The sequence below is a fragment of the Rhinopithecus bieti genome, unplaced genomic scaffold (assembly GCF_001698545.2).
Source record: "Rhinopithecus bieti isolate Rb0 unplaced genomic scaffold, ASM169854v2 scaffold_44592, whole genome shotgun sequence".
NCBI classification, from domain to species: domain Eukaryota; kingdom Metazoa; phylum Chordata; class Mammalia; order Primates; family Cercopithecidae; genus Rhinopithecus; species Rhinopithecus bieti.
This window is the reverse complement of record NW_016818423.1, coordinates 1,053,606-1,060,154: the sequence shown is the minus strand read 5'-3', so window position 1 is coordinate 1,060,154 and position 6,549 is coordinate 1,053,606. Positions and strand designations below refer to the sequence as shown.

The following is a 6,549-nucleotide window of genomic DNA, read 5'->3' as shown; positions in this document are numbered from 1 at the left end:
GCCCGCCCGCCCGGCGCTGCTCCACGGCGCCTTTTCTGCACCCGCTGCCCGGGAGAGCGGGAGCCTCGGCCCTCCGCGCGGCTGCAGCTACCTGCCCTGCGCCCGGCCCGGTCCCCGACTTAGGGATGGCAAACTTGCGCCCCGTGGCCGCCCCCGCCAGCGCCGGCCCCCGCTCCTGCTGCTGACGGCGCCCAGGTGAGTGCTGGGCCCCAGACCCCGACCTGGCCTCGCACCGAGCCCTCCCGGAGCGGTCCCGAGTTTCCGCACCGGCCCGGACTCGGGGCGCTCTCCCAACCCGTCTCTGCTGAATTCTCCCCCAGCCCGAACTGAGTTCGTTCAGCGTTCGCGACCCCCATCTTCTGGGGAACTCCCAAACCTGGGGCCGAGGCCCCTTAATCGCTGGTAAATCTCTAATCTCGGCCCTCCCTCCCCCAGCCTGGACCGACCCTCTTACCCATCTATGCTAAAGTCTCCCCCTCCAGAATTCTGACACAGACCGTGGTTGCTGTCTCGAGTCTTTCCCTATCTCGGCCTGGATCCGGGCGGTGCGCCCCCCACCTTTATTAGAGGCCCCCCTACATTAACCTGCAGCTCAACTGTGTCTCCCCCTCCATCTCCCATCACAGTCTGAATGCCGGACGCTGCTCCTCTCCTCCACTTCATCTCTGCCCAGAGTCTTTCCTGTCCCCATCCATGTCTGCCCATAGTTTCTACCCTCCCCCGCGCCCCTACCCTGACCATGCTTCTTCTCTATTTCTGCCCCTAGTGCCCCCTCCCCCATATTTGCCCGGAGTCCCGCCTTCCCTCGCCAATCTTGCTGCAAGTCCCCTCCCCCCAGCTTGGAATTGGGGCCGTGTCCCCCGTGTCTGCTCCGCGCCCCCTCCCCTCCAGCTGAGATCCCGACTGGACCCGCATCCCTGACTCCCGTGTCCATCTTTGGCCGGAGTCTGTCTGTCCATCCCCCATCCCTATCCTCCCACCCCTGGTCATAGAGCTGGGCACCAGACGCACCCTCCCGCAGCCCCAGGGCCGGCATGATCCGGAGGGGGTTGTAAGCTGTGAAGTTGGCGGCCACTCCCGCAGTCAGCTCGGTCCGAGGGCACAGCCGGGGAAGTCCTCCGCGCCGCGGCCCGCGAAGAGCGGGCGACGGGTCTGTTGCCCGCGAGGGGGAGGGGCGCCCGGGCCGAGAGATGCCGCCTGCCTGCCCGCCTCGCCAGCTGCCGGCCGGGTCCCTGGGCGTCCTCTGGCGCCCCCTGCCCGAAGCCCGGGACCCGCCACCCCTTCTCCCGTGGGCAACCCCGGGTTTCCGCAGCCAGAGCATCAGCGGTGGCTGCAGGACTGACGCTGGGAAGTCCCTGGGGAGAGGAGATTGGTGGGCCAGGCCAGGTGCCTCCTTGTGCTAGCCATGCCCAAACACTGCTGGTTGTCAGGCCATATGTTCTGGCGGGTGGGATGGGTTGGGGTGGAGTGGAGGGCTCACCCCAGCAGCAAGTCAACAGTCCTTTGAGCCTTCACGCACAGACCAGCAGGATTGGCCGCAGGCTCCAGGACGCCTGGTTGGGCTTGTTTGTGCTTGGTCAGGTGTTGCCAGGGAGCCTCTACCCCATGGCATTTCCCATGAGGTGAGGGCTGGGGGCAAAGGTGGGCTGTGCCTGGCTTGTGCATGGAGTCGGTTGTGGGGGAATCCACCTGACCCTGGGACACAGCAAGCACCTGGGGAGTATCCTCTGCACTGCTACTGGGGTGAGGGGCAGTGTGGACTCTGTGCAGGATATGTCCTGGTGATGGTAGTGGGGAGGTTAGGGAGGGTCTTCTCTGGCCCAAGATTGAGAGAGGAGATCTTCCCCTCTTCTTCCCTCTCTCCTCCTGCTCTCTCTTCTGCCCCCTTTCTGTATCACTCTTCAAAAGGACATGTCTAGTCTGGGGTGTGCGTGCGTGGTCTGCATTTCTGTAACACAAAGTGAGGTTCCATCTGGTCTCTGCCCCCATCCCTCCCTCCCTCCCCACCCCCAGGTAATGAAGCTGAGTAAGTAGTTAGGAACTCAGCTTTCGGTCAGACAACCTACGTTCAAAAGCTGTGTGACATGGGCAAGCTACTTAATCTTTCTGAGCCTCAGTTGACCCTCTATAAAATGGGTCATTGATCACTGCCTCATATAGCTGTTGGGAGAATGAAGTTAGGTTGTTTGTATAGAGTGTCTGGCACCTAGCAATGTTCAATAATGATAGGGGTGTGGGGCTGTTTCTGTTCAAGGCCAAGGTCAGGCCCTTCTCCACTCCACTCCTAATCCCAAAAGAGAAAAATGAAAAACAGGTTCCAGTGCCTTCACTTCAACCCCAGTATAATAAAGACAGAAACACCTTTAGCCCCAGTCCCCTCTTCCCCTCAAAGTATGGGTGCAGGGGAGCCAGTGACTGTCAGTTTCCCTCATCTCCTCCTTGGTCCTGCAACTTCTCACTATATTTCTCTGGGATCAGCTGTGGCCAGAGGGATATTAGTGAAAGCCAGGCCAAGGTCTCTGAGGTCTTGGTTCAAGTGTAGAGGCTGCAGAGGTGGGAGAAGTACAGAGAAGAAATCCCAGTCAGAGTCCCAGAAGGCAGGCAGCCTGTTAGGGGTAGCCAGGTGGGAAATCACTCAGCCACAGAAGAGCCTCTACCCTCCCCCAGGAGGTCAGACACCGTCAGGAATTTCCCAGGGCCCTTCGCCTCCGGTCAGAGTTAGCAGGGCCACCGGGCCTGAGGGCCCGAGGGCCTGAGGAGTTTGAAGAAACCCGGCTTTGGCCTGAATGGCTTGGGGGAAGGGAAGGTGGCGCGGAGGAAGGGGACTCGAACCTGTGATGGCTGGAAGTCCTCTGGGCAGTGTGGCCAGACCTGGGTCCCACTGGGGAGTGGCAGCCTCCTTGTCACCCGCCTGCCCCGGCAGCCCTGACATTGGGGAACAAAAGCATTCGGTTCCTGTAGCAACGGCGGCTCCAGCTGCTGCAAAGTTCCGGGGAGGCGGGCGGAGGGCGGCTGAGTCACCGCCCCTCCCCGCCGTCCGCGCGGCACCGCCCCAGAGGCCGAGGGCTGCCCCTTGTCCCCCTCCCGGTTCTGCCTGCGTTTTCCTGCTTAAGGAGGAACCCCCTCCCCCAAGAGAGCGACCCTCTCTGGCAGCTGGAATGGCAGGGCTGCACAGAGGGGGGCGCTCCCTCCCCTCGGCCCAGTCCCCCAGCTCCGGAGGCAGGATGGAGGGTGTGCGCCCCTCGAAGCGAAAGAGCTCTGGGAGAGCAGCTCCTGAGGACCCTGTCCTCGGGTCCGAGCACTGGCAGAGGACCCGACGGCATCGAGTAGGGGTCCCCGCCTGCCTGGCGGCCTGGGCAGGGCGGGCGGCGAGCGCCCGGGAGGCAGAGGGTGAGTGACGGGCAGGCGAATTGGAGCTGCCAGGTGGATAAACGCGACGGATGTGCGCATCGCCGCGCCCCCTCCCCTGGCTCGCCCCTCCCCCGCCACCCAGCGTCAAATGGGAGTCATCCCGGGAATCCCGGACCGGCCCAGGCCCTGAGACACCCCTCTCTTGCTGCTCTGCCCCTTACCCCACAGTCTTGCCTTGGCCCTTTCAGCTGCTGAAAGCCTTGCATTCCTTTATTGGTGCAGAAGGGAAGCTGGGGAGCCCTGAGGGGTTGAAAGAAAGGGGACTTGAGTGCGTTTGGGCAGAGTGGGATTCTTGGGCTTGCTGGGGTCAAGAGCATGTGGTGAAGGCAGCCCCCAGCCCCCAGAGGAGGGGCCTTGGGTAGGGTTAAAAGTGAGAGGGAGACTACTCCAGTCAGCTCCTCACCATCTCTGAGGGAGGAGGCCTTTTGATCCTCCTATCAGCCACCTCTGGCCCAGGAAGTTCTTCCTCAGAGCTGACCTTAGTACCTCTCCTCTCTAACTCTTGTGCAGGGATTGGTCTGTGGTCTTCCTGGGTTTGGAGGTAGCCAAGCCACTTACGGTTCAACCCAAAGAGCCTTCCCAGAGGCAGTGCCCTGTACCTCAGCAGGCAAGAAGGTAGCATTTATGAGGTCCTGAAAAGACGGAGAGGAGACAGGGCTGTGGGCCAGGCTCTGTGCTGGGAACTTGTTGGGAGGCTGATGAGGTGTCTACCATCCCGAGGGCAAGGCTCATGGTCTGCATTGCACAGAGAGGGAAACTGAGGCTCAGGGAGGTTAATCATGACTAAGAGCCACTTGGGCTGCCTGTGAGACAAGGATCATCCTTCTAGGTCCTCTTCCCGGGGTGGCCCAGGGAGAGGCCTCTGGGTTGTCAGTGCTCCCAGGAGGACAAGCCTGGCTTACACACAGGCAGGAGGGTCTTTAATGAACCAGTGGCTGTCTGTGACCCAGCTTGGAATTGGGTCTTTGCCTTATTTTGAATGATGGGAAGTGATATAAAAAGGCACCCCAAAAGGTCTTATGTCGCAGCTGACACAGTGAGGGTCGCACATGTCCAGGACGAAATCCCAGAATGAGCGTGAAGGTGTCTGAAGGAGACTGAGGGGAGGGGGGGTTTGGGTTGGGTTAAAAGTGGCTCCGTTCTGGAGAAGCCAGCCTGTGGCTGTGAAGGATGTGGACCTTGTGCTTCTTGATGGGGCGGGGCTGTGGAGTAGTGAGCAGCAGCCCAGGAGTCGGGTAGGGGAGGGAGCCCCAGCTTAAGACACGCAAAGGAAGGCTCCTCAGAGGATCCTGCCTGACACTTAGCTGTCATATGCCGAGCCTCGGAGGGCCAGATACTCATGTATGTTCTCACTTGAGAATGCGTGTGCACCTCTGTGCATGTGTACACGTGTGAGCCTGTACACCCCTGTGTGTGCGTGTTCACTCCTGAGTGCATGTGACAGCATGAATCTGTGGGTTTCACCTGTCTGTATGCTTGTCCGTGTGCATATGTATCCGTTCGTATGCAGAACTCCTGTGAACGTCTGTGCACTCATGCATTGGTGTGTCCTCAGGGCACAAGGGTGTTCAAACCCACGTGTGTTGGTGTGTGTGTGAGGGGAGGTTCCCTGAGCTGCTGTAAGTGGGGGAGGGGAGGCCAGTTATAATGAGCCCCCACCTCCCCTCCACTGAGCAGCAGCCATGGCCTGAATTTTGCAGCCTGCTTAAAAATAATTGGGGGCAGCAGGGGGATTGGATGTCACTCATCATCAGCCGCTGGCTTTGCTAGTGCTGCAGCAGGTGGGGCGGGCTGAGCAGTTTGGGACAGGCATGATGTAGGGTGGGAAAGACCAGAGGTCTCATCCCTTTTTCAGCTCTGAGAAGGAGGGTGGGCGGGTGGGGGCAGAGGCACAGCCTGTCTGGCTTCTGCCGAATAACTCCATGTGGGTCTTGGGAGGAGGGTGGGGTGGCTCCTTCGCAGTGAGTAGGTCTTCCTGGAGCTACTCCACCATCTCCCCCAGCCCCTGTATGACTGGGAGGGGCAGATGCTTGCTTGGGCCTGGCTTGGAGGTACAGCACGAGGGGATGTGGCATCTGGGGCAGTGGGGAGCTCCATGGATGCTGCACAGGGACTGGAAAGTTAGGGTTCTAAATCCTGTCCCCCCTCTGCCCAGTGTTTATACTCCTAAAGACCCAAGGGGAAGTCTGTTCCCTGGGAGCAACTGTGTCTTGGGAAAATCTAGCCATACCTGTGAATTGTCCTGTGTTTCTGATTCAGTCCCCAGAGCTAATAGCTGGTCCATCTGGCCTGAAGCCTGAGCAGCAAGCACAGGGAAGGAGCAGAGGCTGCTGGTAGAATAAGAAGGGCCTGGGCTGGGCCTCAGATCCTGGGCTTGAGTCCCCTCTGGCCACCTCTGTGTGATCTGGAGCGGGTTGTCTCCCTTTTCCTAGCCCCATCTTTTCTCCTCTGATGTGGACCAACTGGGCTCTAGGGGCCCATGCAGTGCTGTGAGCGATCCTGTGGCATGGAGGAAGGAGGCCGTGTGGATTACTTGGGGGGTAGGATTGGAAGTGGGGCTGATTCAGACCACGCACTAGGTTCCATTTTCTGGGCAGTTGGATAGAGGCTGGGCAGGCTGTGGGCAGTGACACAGCCCTGGCCTGAGGGGTGGGAGGGCACCTGCAGCTCTCCCCATCCTCAGCCCTTACCCACTCTGGCCTGACTGCTCTGTGTGTCTGTAGGGGTAGGGCTTGGGTCCTAGGTGCCCACCCACACCTGGAGTACATTCACACCTGTTGGGAGCTCAGCTTGGTGCAGCACTTTAAGGGAAGGTAGAAATCAACAAGTTCAGGTCCCCACTCTTTGGAACTGGAAGACCCATGAGCTGAATGAGCTAGTCTTAGGGAAATAGTATAGGAGAGAGGTCACGACTGGCTGGTGGCTTCACAGGGCAGGGGGTAGCAGGCCCTGAACCAGACCTTGGAAGATAATCCCATGGAGCTGGAGGGGAAGAGGGAAGTAAGAGGGGGAATTTCTGCTCCCATTTTACAGATGAGAAAACTGAGGTTCATGAGGGTCACCCAGCCAGCAGGCGGCTGGCTGGGTTGGGGCTCAAGCCCAAAGTCCCCTTGCTTGGTGCCTCTCCCCCTTGTTCCA

At 59.9% G+C, this 6,549-nt stretch overlaps 1 protein-coding gene across 4 annotated transcripts in view; it reads left to right on the top strand.

Moving 5' to 3' along the window:
* Positions 1-7: 7 nt before the first annotated feature.
* Positions 8-6,549, top strand: part of ADGRB2 (adhesion G protein-coupled receptor B2) — a 37,646-nt gene continuing 31,104 nt past the window's right edge. For 3 of the 4 annotated variants that reach the window (XM_017857091.1, XM_017857094.1, XM_017857084.1), the window contains exon 1: positions 8-195. The gene's annotated coding sequence lies outside the window, so the exon portion shown is untranslated. Of the gene's footprint in view, positions 196-3,235; positions 3,391-6,549 lie in introns of those variants that run through there. The other variant, XM_017857086.1, reaches the window with a different exon arrangement.